Source organism: Diorhabda sublineata, chromosome 7, assembly GCF_026230105.1.
Source record: "Diorhabda sublineata isolate icDioSubl1.1 chromosome 7, icDioSubl1.1, whole genome shotgun sequence".
NCBI classification, from domain to species: Eukaryota; Metazoa; Arthropoda; class Insecta; order Coleoptera; family Chrysomelidae; genus Diorhabda; species Diorhabda sublineata.
The window spans coordinates 4808114-4829698 of NC_079480.1; the positions used below are offsets into that span (position 1 = coordinate 4808114).

Consider the following 21585-nt stretch of genomic DNA (forward strand, 5'->3'; position numbering starts at 1 on the left):
AACATAAAATAAAAATATAAACTGATGTCTTCTGATACAACGTACGAAAAAATGTTCTCCTTTTTATTTTACTACTTGTGCATAAATAGTTTGGCTTCGCAAGTTAAAAGCTGAGAGCCACTAAGAAACATGATTTTTAGTGTTTTTTAGTAATCTCTATAGTTTGCTGAGAATTTTTTATCTTCACAATAACTGAGGCGATTTTGGAATTCTCGTACAACACTTTGGGTGACCACAGGGGTTATTATGTCAATTTCTTCCGTTATCTTAACTTTTAAATCAGCAATATTGTCTGGTCTATTGAAATATACTTTAGAAATAATCAGGTATTTTCGTATATGTTCTTCAAAAAGTCAAATAAACAAGTGATGAATCTCGTAGTCATTTGAGTATTCAAAGTTACTAAAAGACATCAGTATAATATTTGTGCGCTTATTGAATTTAATTATGGCTCATTTGTCCTAGACCCAAAGAATAACCATTTTAATTGTGATTGGTTGTGGTGATAAAACAAGAACTTAAAAAGGGGTTTGTGAAATTTGCAATAATTAATATTCTGGTCAACACGTTTCGCAGTGTACAGATAGCAAAATTGAAAAAAAATTTCGTGAAACTTGGCATGTAAAAAATAATGAAAAACCAGGTAGAAATATTCAATTCACTGATGACAAAAAGTTAGATGTACTTCTAGAGATTGAGGAAAATCCGCATAAGACAACTCGAGAACTTGCCGCCAACAATGATGAAGTGAATCATCTATTTTGAGAGTTTTGTATGAATAAAAACAACACCCTTACAAAGTTCAGTCGATTCAGGAGTTAAATGAAGATCAACCTGATAGAAGGCAAGAATTCTACAAATTGATGATAGACAGAATAAACGCAGATTTGCAGTTCATAAACAAAATAGTTTTTTCTGATGAAGCGACGTTTCATATTGGAGGAGAGAAAATTCTCAATGGATGTGTGAGGTTCCCACTCAATATCCTAAAAAATTGAATGTTTGTGCTGTTATCATTAACAAAAAAATTTTTGATTTATCTAGATTTTTTGATTAACTTATTATACTACAATTATTATACTAGACTTTTTTCTGATGTTAATCATTCAATTGAGGTAAATCGAACAAGACGGAGATTCACCCTTTTTGCATGTACGGCTAGAAATTATTTATGCGAGGTGGATTGAAAGATGTGGAACGTTCGAATGGCCTGCTAGATCGCCCGATTTGACTCCTCTCGATTATTTCTTATGGAGTTATTTCAAATATAAAGTATATTCTAATAGACCAGACAATATTGCTGATTTAAAAGTTGGGATAACGGAAAAAATTAACAATGTAGCTCCGGGGATCATACAAAATGTTGTACAAACATTCCAAAATCGTCTCGGTTATTGTCTAAAGTGAATGGTTTAATCATTTGATTAATTGTAAAGTACAATGAAAAATACATTGTAAATATTTACGACATTATTATCTTCATTCTAAGTAAAGTTTCGTGATAGAGACATTATCAAAATTTTACATCTTAGAAATCAATTTTCTCAGTTATGTTTGCACCAAATTCAACTTTCAGAGAGTATGTATTTATGATAAAAGTTTTTTCTTGATTAATTAATAATTGGAATAGACTGAATAAAAATAAAAATATGAATAATTTCTACTCAATTTTCAATTTTAAGTGTGATTTTTTCTTCGAATAGTCGTGGAGAAACTATAGTATTCTACTAGTGTATAATAGTTATTATTCACTCGCATGCGGTTCGTGTCTCGTGAATAATATCCATTATTATACGTTTGTTGTAGAATATATTATTATACAGTTCAAAACTTCAATACACTCTAATTTTGCCGCAGAAAAATTTCCAATTGGACCACACTGCAAATTAAATTGAAAAAATAAGGATCATGTATTGGAATTTCTTATAAAATTCTTCCAGGTATTTATATGTGGTCATTCCATTATAACAATTTAAACTTATTTTTCAATAGCTTAGATTAATTCAAAATTTCTATTACAGTGCCTGACATAGTTTCAAAAATAAGAATTTAACTAGAGATAAATAAACTGTGTAAACTTATCCATCCGTATTTTATATACTTCAATAGATTTTATGTTTATTTTAGTTGTTTTAGTTTCAGTAAACACTTTGTTTTAATAAAACAAACACTTCGAACCACTTGATTATTGACAGAATCCAGATTAGAATATATTTTCAAAAGAATATTTTTTACAAAAGCATTACTAACAAATTCTTTTATATCATACATTTTGCATTAAGATCAAAAATAATTGGAAGTAATTGGGACTATATTAATTATAATAGAAATTCTTGTTGATTGGTATCTTTTGTTACCAAACATGGTGTTTAAACAATATAAAATTTGAAAAATAAACGATAAATCTTAAGCTTCTTATGATAATATCACCTAAATATTAGTTTTTGTTTGTTTGTTATTGAATTAATAAAAATGTATTATGAAGAATATTCGTCAAAATATAATGGCGATTATAAAAACTTATCCAACTTTGCCAGATATACATAAAATCACCAGCTCTCACAGCTTATCCAAAGCACATCAAGAAGCTCTCACCTTAAGTATATATAAGTTACGGAAAAATGTCATCAACGTGTAAAATATCATAGCGCGAAATGTTGCGAACTTTTTACGGCAGTCGTAGCCAGCGCTACTATCGTGATTTCGTCGAACTAACGACGTTGAGCGCCGAACCGCAACTGTGAAGAGCCGGTGAGCGTCGTAGCCGACATCGAGACGTTTACAATTTCATCGCGCCATTTCGGAATCGACTGCGCACTGCACCTATATTCGTCTACCATCAAAATAAATTAACTAATTATAAAAGACTTGTTGTAAAAAGAGAGTTGTAAGAGGGTAATGGGGCAAACAAAAAAAAACCGTCACACTTCGGCGTTTTATAGTCGGTAGGGGTTGAAAAGAAGAATCTGATTCCGCTGAGCATTTAGAAAAAACAAGGAAACTTTTCTATTGTTTACTTTGACTGATTCGCGAAGTGGAGGAAACGTGAAAATCATTCTTCCAATGACCTCAAATGGTGATGATATTTTTGTTCAGTTAAATTAATCGGAATTTTCAGAAGGCTCAAGAGTAAGTTCAAATTAAATGTTATTAACCCTATATAAACATCGAAAATAATGTTTTATTTCAAACATCGTAATAATACATAAAATTTTCACAGCTAACTCTTGGAGGTGAGGTAAGAAAGATCTTCCACCTATCATCCAGTGAGTGAGGAATAAAGGATATGAATCATGAAGATAGTTTTTGCACCACGAGCATAACCAGTAGCGAAAAGAATACTACAACTCAACTACAACTATAAGGAAAACAAAACAATTTATTATCAATTTTTATCAACATGTTATAACTCATAAGTTACAGGTAGATGTAGTGCTTATACTTGTAACATTACTAACACTTTGTATGATACAGATATGCTTGTAAATGACATTCTCAATTTTTGTTCCTCGTTCTAATTTGTTCTTTATTTTATCGTCGATGTAACCTTTCCCAACTGCGGGATAGTTTCTTCACAATGACAATAAATTTCAGGATTCTGTTGTTCAATAAATATACAAATTTCAATACCGTAAAATATCTTAGATGCCTTTGTTTTGAGAACAGAACACAGTTAATGACCTGGCCATGAGAAACTCCAGTTGCAGGATAAAATTGAATGTCCAATCATTTTGATTTGGAGTTATACATTACTAAAGGAAAACAATGGACAATGAACTTATAGTCCGCATTATTATTAATGGAGTCATAGGTAATTTGGTTGAAGCAAGCATTAATGAATGTATCCAATGCTGTTGAAACACAGCACATTCAATCTACTTAGTGAAGCTATATAACGAACGAACTGGTGATGTACTGGAGTGTCAAAAAGTCCTATATGAACTAGCAGTTCATTCGAGTGCCCGGTCACACAGTCAGCAATAACGCTGATTGGCTCGTCAAACTGGGACCAGCAAACCACCAGAGGAACTGACTATACCAAGAAGGCTGTGATTCTTGGTATAGTCAAAAATGTAACTGACATATCGCATCGCTAAGAAGATTGATGGAAATACCTAGCATGAGTTACATATAGCCTTCTGCTTGATTTACCATGTACCTTTTCAGATTAAAAAGATGAAAAATAGGATTAGTGTCGGGTGGTTTAAATGGACACAGTTAACTAAGACTCCATTTTCATACTTTAAGCATCATTAATGATGCGGAAAACTTGAAGGACAGAGAAACATCAGACCACAGGATTTGTGAGGGTCCAGGACTAATAAGTGCGAGATTCGAAAACATGGGTAAGCTACACAGTTTGCCAAGTGATATTAAAAGATTCAAGTGTAGGTGCGTGATTGACTTTTGGGCGTTTTTAGTGAGCCATAGCGGGTCTATCACGAGGTCAATCCCAAGCCCAATTATGAATGATGAATTTTCTCCAAATGCAAATGAAGTTCTAAAACGAAAAGAAAAATATGTCAATGGCGAAATTAGTGACCTACGAATGACACTCATTATCATTATACTAATAATGATTGTTAAAAGTAATGATTGTACCCAACGTCACAACCAGATCGAAAATAAATACATGACAAAGAATTTGGTACAGTATATGCAGTGAATACATAAAACTCTATTTCCAGCTTTAATAATTATTCTGACGATAAGGAAGATGTAAATTTTTCGAGATAACTAAACTATAGGAGATGGAAGTGAAGAATATAACAAAATGTGGCAGAGTCATCTTCCCTTACTTCAGTAGAGAATCCGAAACGAAAATGTGTAAGAAGAAAATATAGAACACAAAACAGACGCGATGGCAAATGTGTAAATCGTAAATTCTGCCCAGTAAGTTATAGAGGCTGTGAAGTGGTCGAAAAAACGATGTAATAAAACGAAAATAAATTCTTCATATCAAAATTTTAAAAGAAAGGGAAGAACATGAGATAATCTGTGAGAGGAACGAAACAAATATCCGGACCACGTTTATTGAAATGTTAACCTTTAAGAGATTCGCTGAACAAGAGCAGTTAATTAATAAACTAACGGTGTGTCCGTTTATTGTGTATAAAACAGAAAATTAAGCTACAATCTCGCAAAAGTAGATAGATGATAGATATGAATAGCAGTATGGAACCCAATGAAGAGAAGAGTCACTTCATAAACATTTCTTTATAAAATGTTGCGAAGATCGCAATGTCACAATGTTATCAGACATAAAGTAGGGCCTTCCCAACTTCACAATCACCTTAGTCAAAATAAGTGGCTTGAAAGTTTCGCTACGTGGACGTGAGATGGAAAATATATTTATTAAAGTGATGTTACGACCAAAACACATATTTTTACTGAAGTGTAGAGTAAGCAGCTTGGGATTTGATAACTATTTCACAAATCGAGCTATGTGGTTTCATTATGGTAAAATTCTGCATGAGAATGTTTTGATTGGATTCAACTTCTTTTTGAAAGTTATCATGACAATATTTTTCCATTGTTTATCACTTTTTTTCGATGTAAATGAAGCGTGGAGTGCCGTCTGAGGGTATCGGTATTGATAATCGACGCGCTTGCAGGACAACTTCGCGAGGGGTAGGAGGAATTCGCGACTCAAGGACACAGATATGGAAGTCATTCGTGTACTACCACAGAATTATATATTAAGTTACAGAGTTAATTTTTTTCAGTTATTATAAATAGTCTCCGTCACAATTAATATACTTCTGCCCCCTCTTGGATGGCTTTTTCGTAAAACTCTTTCGGCTTGTCACGTGCCAAGTGCCTCCTTCAATAGACCAATTAAATGGCGATAAATCGGAAAGAAGGGTGTTTCAATGTTTCTCAACCCAATTCGTTCACCGTTCCCATCGTAAGCAAAGCTTTATTATTGGAACATCGGGTCTTTTTAGATCTGCAGACAGGTTTCACCGTGTATTTTAGGAGATTGCTATAATACTACGTTCATATTTTGTTGTTAAGTGAGAAAATCAACAACAATAACTGCTCTCAAAGAACGGTACCAAAGACGTTCCCCACTGACAGTGGGGTCCCTCGCTTAAGTTGGCGCGCTTTCTTTCTCCACTCTATAAACGCACGTTTTCTTCTCCGGATTATAGTGGTGTACCCAAGCCTCTTCTGTGTGAATATTCGGTGTAATACACTTTCTTTTTCCTCTTCATAACGCTGGAGGAGATGTGTGCAAAAGTCTTGTCACCGATTTGGCTGAAATTTTGCTCAATATCACCCACGCTGATGCCCAATTCTTCAGCTATATCACGTACAGTACTACGTTGGTTACCCAAAATGAGTTTTTACACAGCGCTAATTTTCCCTTCGGTAACATTGGTTTTGGGGCGTAGCGCATGTGGCAATTTGAACAATTTGAACTACTCGGCTTTTTCGGAAAAGAAGCATCATTCATACACTCGAGGCTTGGAGAGGCACTCATCCCAGAATTGCTCGAGTAAAGTCACTGGTACATCCTTCTCTCTCATGGCTATGAGTAGGTTCACGTAAAGTGAGTATGTAAGAATAGTTAGTAATGTGGTAGACCTCTTAAGCGCCATCAAATCTCACCAAAAAGGTACAGGTTGCCCTCAGGTATGTGATCGTTCAGGAAAAACGTTTTCTAATATTGGGGGCGAGCGTAATCGGTACAATCGTTTTTACATTTGCTTCGCCATCAATATCTGAGTTTACACATTAGGCATTTTGCGCTTGGTTTGATACACTAATTGTATCGGTGAGGTGATTTATTGAGAATCTTAATTTCCTCTCAGTTCCTGTCAATTTTGATATCAATAAAAGTAAATGTATAATAGCTATGGCAACTCCTTATATTTAATGAATCTACTATTGATAATACAGCTTCATAATTTTGTTTATCTGCTTCTATCTAAATTTAAGTAACTAGACTTTGAAAAAAAGACGAAAGGCTCTACGAAAACGCTGATCTTATCTTGACTCGTCTTGGTAGGGTCACCACCATGCTTACAGATCTGTTTTTGTTAATATCAAAATTCTTTGACAAATCCAATTTATAAAAAAATATGACAAAAACAATTTTGTAGGATTCGAGACATTTTTGGAGGCGTAGATGAAAAAATTTTCAATGTACATTGAATAACTTCTGTGGAAGTCTCTATTAACATACCAAATGAGCAGAGTAAATTTTTTTCTATTTCCACAATAAGCGTTTTACCTTGATATTGATTGAAATTCAAATAAATTTCAAATATAAATCGCTTATTATTAGCAAGCGATGAGAAATATTTACTATATGTGGGAAGTTTTCCAGCAACTTATAGTCGTTCATTGCGACTCAATAATTTTTCTTGGAAAACTTATTTACCTTCTTATAAGGAGAATATCATGTACGATGAATATTCTCAGTATTATTCCTATAATATAAAAAGCTCTTACCAAAAATGAATTTGATAATCACAATTTTGATTTAGGGCGGCAATAGGAGGAAATTACGTTTATAGCAAATTTAAGAGGAGAATGAAACGGGATGGAAAATAATCGTTTCTTTCAGATGATAAGAAAGCTCTTCATAAGATTTGATGAACTGCTCTTACATCATTTTATTCTAACAAATAATTGTTTGTACTCGAAATAGTATAAATTCTAAAATAACTGAGACCGAAAAAAAAATTGGAAATTGAAACTTTCAATTATATTCCTAAAAAGCAAAAGAAAAGATTGTGTATTTCTGCCGCTTACTCTAATTGTAGTTTCTACTTGATTTTCTATAATTTGGACGTTATTGAAATAAATCCCCCAATTTTTCGAACAATTTTAATTTATGCTCCTCGACATTATCAAAGGATGTATTCCTTCTTCCTTGGTTGTTCTATATATGGTCTATCATTGTAATTGTAATGCATTAGTATGAAATTTTTTTCTATGGACAAATGTATAACAGAGGGTTCTAAAATTTCGCAGTTCGATATCTATCAGTTATAACAATTAGCTTAGTGCTTTCTCTAATATATGACTCCCCATATCATCACTTACCATACACCATATGATAATATAGTTTCGATAAAATTTGCTTGGTGATTACAACCCCTTGATGTCTTCACATTCTTTTTCTTCTAAAAATGATTTTGGCCAATCTTGTTGCTTCTAAGTAGGTGTTTATATATATATATATATATATATATATATATATATATAAAGATGGGCTACCCCGTGTTTTGGGTCCTTTGCCGGCACGTAACAATTTGACCCAACTTCATTCAACTACCTTTTAATTGCCCTTTCACTTACACTGATTTAACGGACTTTGTCTTAACGATTCTGTGAATGAACAACTATGATACGAAGTCTGCATGACCAGGAAACGGTCATCTAAGACGATTTCTACCCCGTTCTCGTGTACCTATAATGACGGATGATGACATGAATCATCCACATTAAAGCACTGAATGGATGACTGAGCGGTAAGTTTGCTTTACCTAGTCCATTGTTACAGCTTTAGTTACAGAAATAACTAGTTAATAACTTATCACAGTACAATAACCCCATATTTCTATCGACGTCATACATTAAAGTTTGTATCAGAATTAACAACAGAGGAGTATTGATTCACTTCGTAAGGTTGTTACATCCTGTATTATTACTTAGAACTCGGCCTTAAGAATTTCCAGATGAGTCCATCACATTTTGACATATTTCGCAGTACATCAGTATTTGAAAACATTGTTATATTTGAAATGATAATAAATTGAAAATAGCGAACTACTTTAGAATGTAACCAATGAAATTTGGCAAATTTGTATTTTTTTCTCTAAATACGTCAATTAATGCAATACAAATTTTTTTTTCATCTACTCATGAACAATGTATTTGTTCATAACAGTTAAAAATTTAGTCATGAGACATTGAAACAATCAATATTTTTAAAAAAATATTTTTTTCTATTTATTATCTATTTTTCAGCCTATAATGATTAACTTGTTTCTTAATGTTCATAATTAATATTTTTCAATAACTTTTTTGTGTTTTTGTGTCAGAGAAACGCAACGAGTTCGAAATCCAGACTGCCCGTTTTTGGTTCTTTTTTCAGGGTTCTATAATCATTGTGAATAATTTTTTATCAATGAACAGCACTTTTACAATCTACTTTCAAGTCAGGAACCCTCCATTGACGGTACTCTGAAAGTATTTATTGTGGAAGATCTTCTGGCCGTATTCTCTGGCTTTTGAATGGAATATTAAAAATTATTTAATTTAGGTTGCATACGCTTGATTTCCTTGAAATTTTAGTATGTTATGCAGTTTTATGCTAAAGAAGAAAATGTATATATGTTGGGCAAGAATATTCCTTCACATAGTTTTTAAGGTTTGAACATTGGAAACTGTACACTATCTTGAATAGTTGATATTTTGCAAATACTTGATGTTGGTGAGGATTAGGGGTGGGGGCCGGGTTTCTGTTAAAAATTCAAACTATTTCTTAACACCCCTCTCCCCAGCCGCCATTCCTCTCCAGCATTAAATATAATTAGTTACGACTAATTAATGACACAAATCAATTTCTAACAATAATCATTTATTTACACGTACAAATAATCATTAATTTCTATTTGATACAGTTGTAACATTTCTTCAATAAATGCTTCAATTCTATTTGAATATGAATAATGCGTTTTATATAGAAATTCTCCAAAATACTGAAGATAATGAGATCGCCAACGTCGCTCAATATTTTGAGTATGAGCCTAACCTAACCTAACCTAACCTAACCTAACCTAACCTAACCTAACCTAACCTAACCTAACCTAACCTAACCTAACCTAACCTAACCTAACCTAACCTAACCTAACCTAACCTAACCTAACCTAACCTAACCTAACCTAACCTAACCTAAGCTAACCTAACTTAACCTAACTTAACCTAACTTAACCTAACCTAACCTAACCTAACCTAACCTAACCTAACGTAATCTAACCTATCTAAATTTTCAACTCCGAAAAAGTATGTGAAAGAATAATTTCCGCGCCCAATATGTATTAAATTAATCAGCATAATTTTATGTACAATATACTAAAATTTCAATGAAATCGGGCGTATGCAACCTAAACTATATAATTATCAGATTATTTATTAATGCATTTGTGTGGTCATTGGATCGACTTTTGTATCTTGTGAAAAATTTCATTATCACATCTTCGATTAGTGGGATCTTCAGATTGTTTTGTTAGTAAAGTACCACGGGGCTATACTCAACATTCGGAGTGTTTTGTTTTGGAATGTTTAATTTAATTTAAAGGTTTACTGCAGCCCCATAGTTCTATTCCATACGACCAGATTGGTAATATAGTTTTGTAGATGAACTATTTATTTCTCATTTGAAACCTTTCATTTAGTAGTCAGTACATATTTTGTAGTTCCACACTTAACTGTTTCCTCTTGTTTTTGATATCTTAGTTTTCAATCTAAGTTTTTCATCTTAATGCAAACCTTTAACAATTTTTTTCATCGGAATGAGAATACTATTGATCAACATTTGCGAACAAGCAGATTTTCTTGTTGTAAATGTTATTTGCTCTGATTTACTGGCATTGACGTTAATTTTCCACTGATGGAGTCAATTTTATAATAAATTTAGATGACTTTGTACATTTTCTGCAACTACAGCTGGGTCCACATCTATAGCCATGATTGCCATGTCGTCTGCAAAGGTTGCTATGAAGGTATCGTCTGTGCTTGGAACGTCTGCTGTGAATAGCAGATACAGGAATGGGCTTAGGTAGGTATCTTCAACTTTGACTTGAAAGTAGCGGTCAGTGATATAAGATTTTAGAATAAAGTATAGTTGTTCCGTTTAAGTTAGCTTCAGTTTGTAGAGGAGACCATTATGCCAGATTCTGTCGAACGCCTGTTGTATGTCAAGAAATACTTCAGCACACACCTTTTTTTCTTCGAGGGTTGTTTTAATTATGTTAACTATCTTGTGGCATTGTTGAAGTGTGGATCTGTTCGCATCTGAAACCGAATTGGTACTGTGTATGAGTGTGTGTATGAGTTCGTTTATGGGAACAACTGTTTGGATTTTACGTAGAACTAGTCTTTCTAGTAATTTTGACATTATTGGGAGTAGGCTTATAGGGGGATATTAACTAGCTTCTGTTGCGGGTTTGCCAGGATTTTGAATCATAATAACCTGGGCATTCTTCCATTGAATCGGATAGTATCGGAGGCGTAATATACTATTATAGATTATTGTTAACAACACCACTGCTTTTCTTGGTAGCTTCTGTAGCAGTTCCCTTGTTATTAAATCGTACACAGGAGCTTTTTTGAGATTTAGCAGTTTTATTTGTTGTCGAACTTCTGACGGGGTGAATGTAATCAAAGGTAGAAATAATCGGCATGGTGCTCCAAGATAACTTTTTATATTTTCATCTTTATTATTATCTGGAGTTGAAAATACATTTGAAGGATGTTCTGCAAAAACTGTGGCTTTTTCTAAGTTTGTACGAGCCCATGATTTTAGTACAGGTAAGTTGCTTACTGTCGGTCTTTTAAATTTTCTTGTAGCTTTCCAAATGGACTAGTCTTCACGAGAAAGGTTCTAAACTAGTCTGGAAGGACTCATTATTTGTGACTTATTCTGTTGTAGTATTTTCTTCAGTTATTTGTTTATAATTTTTAAATATTTTTCAGCGCCGTTTCAGACCTGTCCTTAAACTTACAAGGTAACAATACGCATCGAATAACACTTTGATCGTTACTTTCGGAGGCTACTGAAAAATTTTACAAAAATTGGTACATGTGAATATGAATTGCATAGTACCAATTAGACTAGTTCAAATAACGTGTGTAATAGGACTACTCGGAAAATTTTAACGAATTTTTTTCCGTTGTACAAAGAATTCGGGAAATATTTCCCGATGGTTATATCAAATTGTTGGAATTTTGTGGAAGTAAAACGAAAATTCTTTGGAAAAATATTTCGTTTTGTTACATCGTAAATATAATCCGTTCACGGTGCGAGGCTGGTCTTGGGAAAATAAACACCTGAGCACTCTTGTACGGATTAAATATTTCCAAAAAATTCACGTTTTGACGAGAATTTTGGGTAAATACGCTTACTGGATCAATGAGAATCGGAGTAGAAATATTTATTTGGAATGAATACAAAATCATATTATTTCTCTCACTTTGGGTTTGGTAAGACGTTTTGCTTTGCTCATAATAAACGTAAGAATCAGAATTATTCCCAAAATATTCTTTTAGATCATAACGAGATGCAATAAAGTAACTTCTCTTATCATATTTATCTTCAAATGATTATTTTTCTTTATCGACAAAAGGCCAATGCGAATATGGCGGTGTCCATTCAAGCAAGTGCACCACGATAAATATTCTCTTGTTCTTGCAAAGAGAAAAGGAAGTATAGAATATGAAAATATCGAATGATGGATTAATAAAAAAAACAAGTGAAACAAGGAAGCTGCCTATCTCCCATACGCTGTAACATGTACAAAACATATTTTGTAAAATCAAATATACTTATACAATAAAATATAATTTTCTCGAGTGTAAAGGGTCTTTATTGGTAAAAGATGTTTACATTATTAAACTATTTGTTCCACCCTTCTCCGTACAAAAAGATTCCAGTGCAATAATTATTTTTTCATATTTTATTAATAACTGATAAAGACAGTTTTAACTATTAGCTAATTAAGTGATCTCATATAAATAAACACGTTTTGCGATCACCCGCCAACAACGGCCATTACCGTACCTGTATATATTGTACTTAACGCTTTTTGAAAATAGTTTTATATCAAAACGAAAGCATGTAAAAGTTTAATAAATATACCTTTTTCATTATTGTGAAAGGTAAGTCAAATAATAAACAAATGAATACAATATAATAATAATAATAATAATTTATTACCAGAAATAAATAAAAGTTTAAAAAAACTAAAAAAAACACGCTATAAAGAAAATCCAACTCCAAAATAGAAAATAAATTTGAATAACTTTCAGTACAGTCAGCAATGCCAAAAAAACGTAGAGGAGCCAATTTGAGTCGTAGAACAACCAATTCAACAGTCATGTGAGATATACGAGCACGAAGGTCTGGCGAAAAAATCCAATAAAATAATACAGATGTGCGTGCAAGCATGGCGCAGTTACGTGAATCACTATCGCAAGAGGCGCGAGATGAACGAAATCAACAAAGCGATTATCTTGAATGCAAGTTTCAAGGCGAAAATGAGTTTCTGCCACGAATCCCTATGATTCCGACAGATGTGCCAATTGAATTCAAACGCACTCAATTTCCAATTAGATTGGCATTCGCTATGACGATCAATAAGTCACAAGGCCAGACATTGTCTGTATGTGGCTTAGATTTGGAAACACCATGCTTTTTTCATGGATAACTATATGTGGAATGTTCTCGCGTGGGAAAACCATCCAGTTTGTTTGTATTGGCTAAAGACGGATAAACCAAGAATATTGTACACTCTATTGCGCTAAGAGAGTAATTTTTTTTTCAACTGCCATAATTGATAGTTACAATATGAATAATTATTTTTGATATTTAGATAACTAGCAAGAATTGCAATTTAAAATATATTCTCTACATTAATAAACATTAATTTATTACCCTACATAAAGCATTCTTTTATTGTTTATAACAACGCTTTCGATTACATGTACATCCCCGAACACTTATAGTGGATAATTATTTTTATTGACCTAGAAAAACGTTTCCTACAAATAATAATGTACATGGCAAAACAACGTTTGCCGGGTCAGATAGTATTATATAAGAATTCATAATTGCGTGATTTTTTTTCAATCGTCTTTCCCATTATTAGTCACTACGAGTTATAAAACGAATAAATGAAGAATCTTCCATTTGGTTAGCGATCAAAAATATTCAACGATGTATTTTAGAAATAAATTGAATAATGCGAATATTACGAACGCATTTGTTACATGCCGATAATTATCAATATACAACTTTATAACTATACAACAATATCCTTTGGCTTGTTTAGAGTAAACACAAACCTGCTGAACAACTAGAAGTTTTAGGAGTGAGAAAACAATATTTACAACACAAAGAAACTTGTAATATGTTAATAAGAACCTTAAAGCGTTAATTCTAGATCGTATTTTCAACATTTAACATTATCCATATTCAAATATCCCCCAGTAAACTCACATGGTTATTTTCCAAAATAATGTTGTTTGTCATGATAACATTTAAACCTTTAATCAACTCTGGATAGATACAGGAATTTGATTACAGGGTAAATACCTAATGACCTCAAATATATGATAATTTGTTTACGTAATAAACCAAAACCTGCTGCCATCTACAATGTTTCATGCGGGTTAGTTTCACCCAAGTATTATGATGGAATGCGAATAATAATACAAATATAGTCAACATCCAAACTTCGGAAGTAGGTACATGACTTGAAAAAACATAGAAAAACATAGACATAGAAAAAATTTTCACATTTCTGAATTATATGCCTTCAAAGTTGCGAAATCAGAACGTATATTTGAGTATATTTCCTAAATTATACATTCGAACATTATGAATTTTTGATGAATGATTAACGTACGTCCATTTGACAAAATGAATAATTCTACACTACTATATGAAGGCCAGGTAGTTTTTACATGGACAACCTGTATAATTTAGAGAAAGCGAAAATTAATTTTTCAATCGATTTTTTAACAAGAAGGTACTGTTAGCTGTAGCTCTATAGAATTTATGGTTTAGGAGATATGTAGATTTTTAGATCGTTATACATGCCAAGGAAACGATTCACCATAAAGAGACATTCTGAAGAAAATCATCATAAATTGTAATTATTTTTTAAGAATACTTACAGGAGCTATTAAAACACAACCAAAAATTTCTAATTGAACTGCATCTTGTGAAACATCGTGTTATTTATGTAAAAAAATTGGAATGTTGGAAAATTTAGTTGATTAGCCTATAACTTGTCAAATAAAAACAAAAATAATTAATGTTCGAAATGGGCACCTACCTACACTCTTCCAGAGTCTACGGAGGATATTTAAATGTTTTTAATGAAGCTGGTTTCACACGAGACGGTTTTATTAATTCTTATAATTTACATTCATGGGCTGATGAAAATCCTCACGATACGATTCAAATAAATTCGATTTTATGTTAATGTATGAGTAGGAATATAATATAATTATAATTTCACGGTATTTTTTGACCCAGTCTAAGCTATATACCAAAAGATGAAAAAAACTCATATTTCAAGAAGTTTTTCTATTACCAATTACCAATATACATTCAACATATGTGCACTTTAGCGTAAATATGCAGATGCACATCCTAAAAATATGAATAGTAGAAGATTATTTGTGGCATATCGAAATCGCATGTGTTACGCCCAGCATGTTGGATGCCATACAATCAGCGCTGGGGTAACCTTCACTTCAACTGAGGCACCTTCATCTTCCTACCTTCACTCCATAGACACGCATTCACTCTCCGAAATTTAGTGGCGTACCCAAGCCTCATTTGTGGTGAATATTCGATGCAGTAAATTTTTTCCTTCTTCTTCTTTCTTCAAAAGTTTTGGCACCTATCCGGCTGAAATTTTGCAGTAACCGAACTGATGAATTATTTCTTCAATTCATTCTATTTTGATGCCAAATTCTTCAGTCTCATCGTGTCTATATATTATTCATTTTTAAGATCTCATGATCTGTTAGGTTTGCAGGTTCCTCTGTATCAATTCCTGGGAGGTGGACTGCCAGCTGTCCATCCATCTCTAAGGTGGTCGTCCGGGTTCACTTTTCCCTATTGGTTTCCCTTTAAGTACGATGCGTTGTAGTCTACTCTATTCCATTCTTCTCACGTGGGCGTACCAGTATCTTTTTCTTTGTCTCCCCCATCTTACGATGTCTTCCACCCCGCATTGTTCCCTGATCTCAGTGTTTCTGATTCGATTTACTCTTGTTTTTCCCACTATAGTCTGAGCGTTTTCATTTCGGCTACCCAAAGCATGCTTCTCGTTTTATCGGTTGCCTCTCTGGTTTCTATTCCGTATGTCATGATTGGCTTAAAACAAGTCTTATTGATCTTAACCTTGCTACTCTTTCGCATGTATTCGCTTTGTTCATCTGTCTTCCAAAGTCCTTCACTGGGTCTTGATAACTCGATAGATCCATATCCAGGTATTTAAATTGTGGGATTTGTTTTTGATGATTTTGTCCTGAACTACCAGCTTACATCGTACGGGCTCTTTAGCAAGGGTTATGCTTTTCGTTTTTTCTGTGGATATAGAATATAGACATGTTCATTGCTTGGCTGATGTGGCAGAATTTTTGTAGTTGTTTCTGTAGGTCGTCCTGCGTTTCTGTGAAAATAACTGCATCGTCGGCTTAGCATACCATACTGATTCTTTTATTCTGTCCCATTCGGTATCTCAAATTTAGTGATGATACTTCCTATATAATTATGTCCATTAAGAGATTGAATAGAAATGGGCTGAGGCTTTCGCCCTGCCTGATGCCTCCTGGTGTTGGATCTCTTTTGTATGAGTGTCTCCTGCCTCTACTTTAGTCGTGTTGTTCGTATTCGTATATATAATTTTTCTACGGCGGAACATGTTTATGACGCTCAAGTCTTGGAGAGGCCCTTATTCCCGAATGCTTTCTTTCCTTAGGGTGCCGTATTAAGTCCTCTTGACGTTGGCGATCAGCGTGACAAAATTTTATCTTGAGCTATTCTAAATACCTGTCCTACTTCTCTTATCCCAGTCTCTAATATTCTTCAACCAAGAGGCTTGCTTCCTTCCAGTTCCTCTATGACCTTCAATTTTACCCATCATAATCAACTGGAAGATACTTAACCGGCTACCACGCATTATGTGTCTCCAATAAGCTATTTTCCTGCATTCAATGTTATCCACCAACTCATGAACTGCATTTGCTCTGTTAAGGTTTGCATTGATTGTTTGCACAGCTGTCCATGGTATCTTGAGCTATATAACCACATTTCAAAAGCCTCTAAGCGATTAATGGTAGATATTTTTAGTCCATACTTCAACACCATATAAGAGAACTGACCATATGTTACATTTGATCATCCGTTTCCGCAGTTGAAATTTTAAATTATCCTTAGAAAAGAGTGATTTCATTTTAACAAATGTACGTGCTACCTCAATTCTACATTTTATTTCCTTATCTGGATCCAGTTTTTCAGTAATGTAGCAACCAATATATTTGAAACTGGACACTCTTTGAATCGCTTGTCCGTTTACCTGTAGCTGTGTGTCATGTTATAGCAAGCTACTAAATACTATATATATATATCATCATCATATCTTTCAATTTCCCAGCATTTCACATTATCTTTGACCATAAAACTAATAGTGATACGTTGCGCAACAGACACTGGTTCATTCTTCTCTCTCAAGGCTACAAGTAGTACACTATGAAGCGAGGTTACGGAGTACCGGCTGTTCTCTACGCTTTGTAACAGAGCAGTCTAACATCCAGTAGAACCTCTCCAACGACAGTAAACTTTTCCGCGCGTTTATTCTAAAATTCTGGTTATGAATTAAGCCACCCGTGTAATACATTTGAAATAAGGAAAAAATAGTATCAAAATATAGCAGATTCAATAATGGTCCTATATGAGACAAATTTAAGATATTCCCATGGAAATAAAATGGGTTCAATCATAATAGAAGCTATTCAGGACTTTATACAAATAAATTCATTAAAACGACACAAGATATACTTACCATCTTCATTCGAACACTCTGTATCTAAACTTTTTTGTTCAGTAAATGGAATCGAAGATTTCTGATTTTTATTCACCTATCCATAAAAGAATGTATTTAAGGACAAACATTTTTCACATTTTAAGGACGTAATGGTTTTTTTACGACCCGTTTTTGACCTTATAAATTACTAAAGGAAATGGGCGACGTTAACTTTATTTAATAAATGTCAGCATAAAGTGCGGTGGTTTAAGCTTTAGATTTCCTCAAATACCATAGATTTAGTTGTGTCCTAATCACAATTCTATTATTTTAAGACAAAATCAACAATTTTTTCACTCATTCATTCTAGATCGATGTATTGATACGCAAGAAATTATTATGTTGTGGAAAGAGTAGTTTTTTCAACTATGATATTAATAATAAAATAAAAATTAAATATAAAAATCGGTGATATTGGACTTGAATGATGATTTTATTAATGGATGCCCATATTGATATAATTGTGAAAGTATATCGTGAACATATAAATACAGAAATGAAAAGGTGAATGTAGAATAAACTGTCGAGAACTTTTGTCGTTTCTGCAAGGAATCAGATAAAAGAGCCGAACACATCCTCTGTGGATGTAATGCTATCCATAAAAAAACTGATGTACTAACATTCAGTAATCATAGAAACAGAAGAGATAAGCCGTATGGTCACCAGAAAGCAGCGCCCTTCGTAAAGTTGTTACAACGTGATTGGTAAACAGTCCGGGTTTCACAATAGATCATCAGGTCTAAATGTTGCGAGGAAAATTCCCGACTAGCTCATATAACTGGCCACCATCTCTTACAAAAGTAACTCTAACTTTAGGAAAACAAGAAAAAGTCGCTGGGAACACTATCTGTTGAATACGGTGGATGATAAACCAATTCTAAGTGCTATTCGTGAATTTTCGCCATGGCGATCACTGGAATGCTAGAACGAAGGTTTTCCTGGGGAAAAATAACTTTCTATTTCTCAAAATGGTCGCTTCCTTTACCAATAATATAGCGTCAAAATAAATTTAATAAGAGAAATGACAAAAGAGATTGGTAAGTGTTCAAATTGATGCCCATCTTGATGCGACGTTTCTCAACGAAGAGGTAGATCCAGCGAAGCATGTCAAGCTGCCCGCGAAGAGTTGCAAATTTTTCTTTAATAGTAGTTCGAAGGTCGGGATGGGTGCGTCGTCCTCTTGCAAAAATGCGGTTTTTAAGAAGGCCCCACAGGAAGAAATCACATAGCCGCTCAACGAATCCTCGACTATCTATACATTCTCCTAAGTGGACATTGAGATACTCCCGCACACATAACGCTTGGTGCGGCGAAGCTCGTCCTTTCATGAAATCACGGATGTTCGTGAGTGTTGGATTGTTGTCCATCTACCCACGTAAATCTATGAGCATTTTCAGATAGTTTTGCTCCTTTGACTCTCAAAAAGTACTCACAAGACATCCCGCATGAATTCCTGTCCACATACTCTCCAGGCAGAATTAATTCTTCTTCAATGAAGACATGAGGATTCTGGTCGATCCAGTACACGCAGTTAAGCCGATTGACCGTACCGTTCAACTTGAAGGTTGCTTCATCCAACAAGAAAATGGGATGCTGGAACTGTGGATTATCCTGTCTGCATCCGAGGTCCCACACGCAAAACTCCAATCTGCGATCTAAATCATGCTCGTGACATGCGGAGGAGACGTGGAGGGTAAACTCGATAGTGCATCGGCAAAGAACGATTTGATATTTCTCTATAGTTGCACCACAGATTGGTTGCTCAACAAACACTAGTGCTACTATTTCCATATGTTATATAATTGTTACAGATACCGATCGACCAGAACGCGGTGCGTCGGTAACAGCGCCAGTTTTTAAGAATTTCTGGTACTTCTCTCACACAGTTGAACGATTTGGTAGCGGCGAGTTTGTAAATTGTTGTTTACATTCGTATTCTGCGTTCGCATGTAGTTACGACATAACAAAAATAAACTCTTTCTTGAAGTGTGAATTTGTATCGGTTATGTATTCTGAAAATGCGTCTACTCGACGAGCACCTGTTATCATGACATAGACACAACTGTCTGAAGCATGAACATGCTTTCTTTCAATCTATTTCGAAAGCGTTGCCAGACTAATGAGCGTTGCCGGACTTATGCCAATTTTTCGAAAGCTTTTCCTGAATTATGCCAACCTCTATATACTAAAAAAGGTTCGCCATCACTTTTTCGGCCGATGAAACCGATATTGACTTTTTTGGAAACGCTCGCATTTTGCAATCCAGGTTTCTTCTACAATTATGAATATACGTAAGAAAGTCTGACTTATTTTGCTTAAACCGCTTCTGGAAAAGGTTTATTCGAATGGTCAAAAATGAAAAACGCTATAATGAATGCGGGAATAGCTTACGAATGAATAAATCTCCAGTCAGTACATGGTAAATGCATTCTTTTGATATACCAATAGCCGCTATTATATCTCTAACCTCAATCCGATAGTCGTCCAATATCATTTGATAAACATTTTCGATGATATCACTGGCAATCGTGATTTTTGACTATTCTGAACTCTCATTGTCAGTCAATCTTATACACTGAATTTAGCTACACAAAATTGTACAGTCGTAAATAATGGTTCAAAGTCTACATTCACAGCGTCAAACTCCTGCAACTAACAAATGTATTTCCCGTCGTAAATGAAAAAGAATAAAACGAAAAAATGTGAATAGTGATTAGATAGACACATCAGAATTCAAATTGAGTCATCTCATTTGATTTTTAGCAAAGTCTCTTCAATAACTAACCCTCTGTAGAGATGCTTTGTTCAATTTTCCAATCTTGTGATTCATTTAGATACCTGCGTTGATTTCGAACTCGGTAGTATAATTGGGGCATTAGCTCCAGCCTTTTTCCAGGAAATAGGATACAGTAAAGTTACCGATAAGAGCAGTCGCATACCGAACTTTTCCAGTGTCCGAACACACAATTCCGGAGTATCCGCCGACGTAGAAATCTTTTATTTTATTTGAAAACTTTTCCGATGTAATTCTTTCTCTATCTACATTTTTGAGCCCTTTGCGCTAGATCATTAACCCTAACTTCAGTTCCTGAAAGAGCAGTTAATATTAATTTTGTTATAAAGTATTATCCAGGAGCAAAGTTTGTGCTTGAATCATAGAACTTGGATTAAAAAAGCCATTTGTGTAATTTTTTTCTTTATTTTCGGTATGAATACGGATTAATAGCTAGGACTAATTTGTGCGAAGCACAGGCTAATTATTGTTCAATGTTTAGCGTTCATGTGTAACAAAAGTTTTTGGAAAAAGTAGTGCAACGAAATAATGTCAAGAATTCATTCATTTACCGAAACACAATTTAAATTATACTTAAACGTTGTATCATGTACCGGACGATGTGCGAAACTGAGGGATGTTTGGAGGATTATCTTCTGTTATTACAAAGGTACAAATTATATATCGGGAGCCTCTAAGCAATCTCTGGTTATTCTGCCATAATGACAAGAGGCTAGATAAAGGGGGTCATTGGGATGATTTGTACTAATAAAACAAACCAATTTTGGAAGACATCTCCTTGTACAGGGTCATTCACGGGAACCGGATGTTTTTGAAGTGGGTTGTACACGTGAGCTCATGGTGAGAGGGGCACGAGCCTGGTATCTAACGTTTTTATTGTTCATAGTATTTACATTTCAGTCATTGAGATGGAGCCGTGACGTTAGATCAACGCTTATACGCGTATGACAG

At 34.0% G+C, this 21585-nt stretch overlaps 1 protein-coding gene across 5 annotated transcripts in view; it reads right to left on the reverse strand.

The window, feature by feature from the left end:
* Window positions 1-21585, reverse strand: part of LOC130446818 (collagen alpha-1(XVIII) chain) — a 656494-nt gene that overhangs the window by 262115 nt on the left and 372794 nt on the right. For 2 of the 5 annotated variants that reach the window (XM_056783297.1, XM_056783295.1), the window contains exon 1: window positions 2596-2727. The exons of 1 other annotated variant lie outside the window; for it this stretch is intronic. The gene's annotated coding sequence lies outside the window, so the exon portion shown is untranslated. Of the gene's footprint in view, window positions 1-2595; window positions 2743-21585 lie in introns of those variants that run through there. 2 more of the 5 variants (XM_056783298.1, XM_056783296.1) reach the window with 2 other exon arrangements.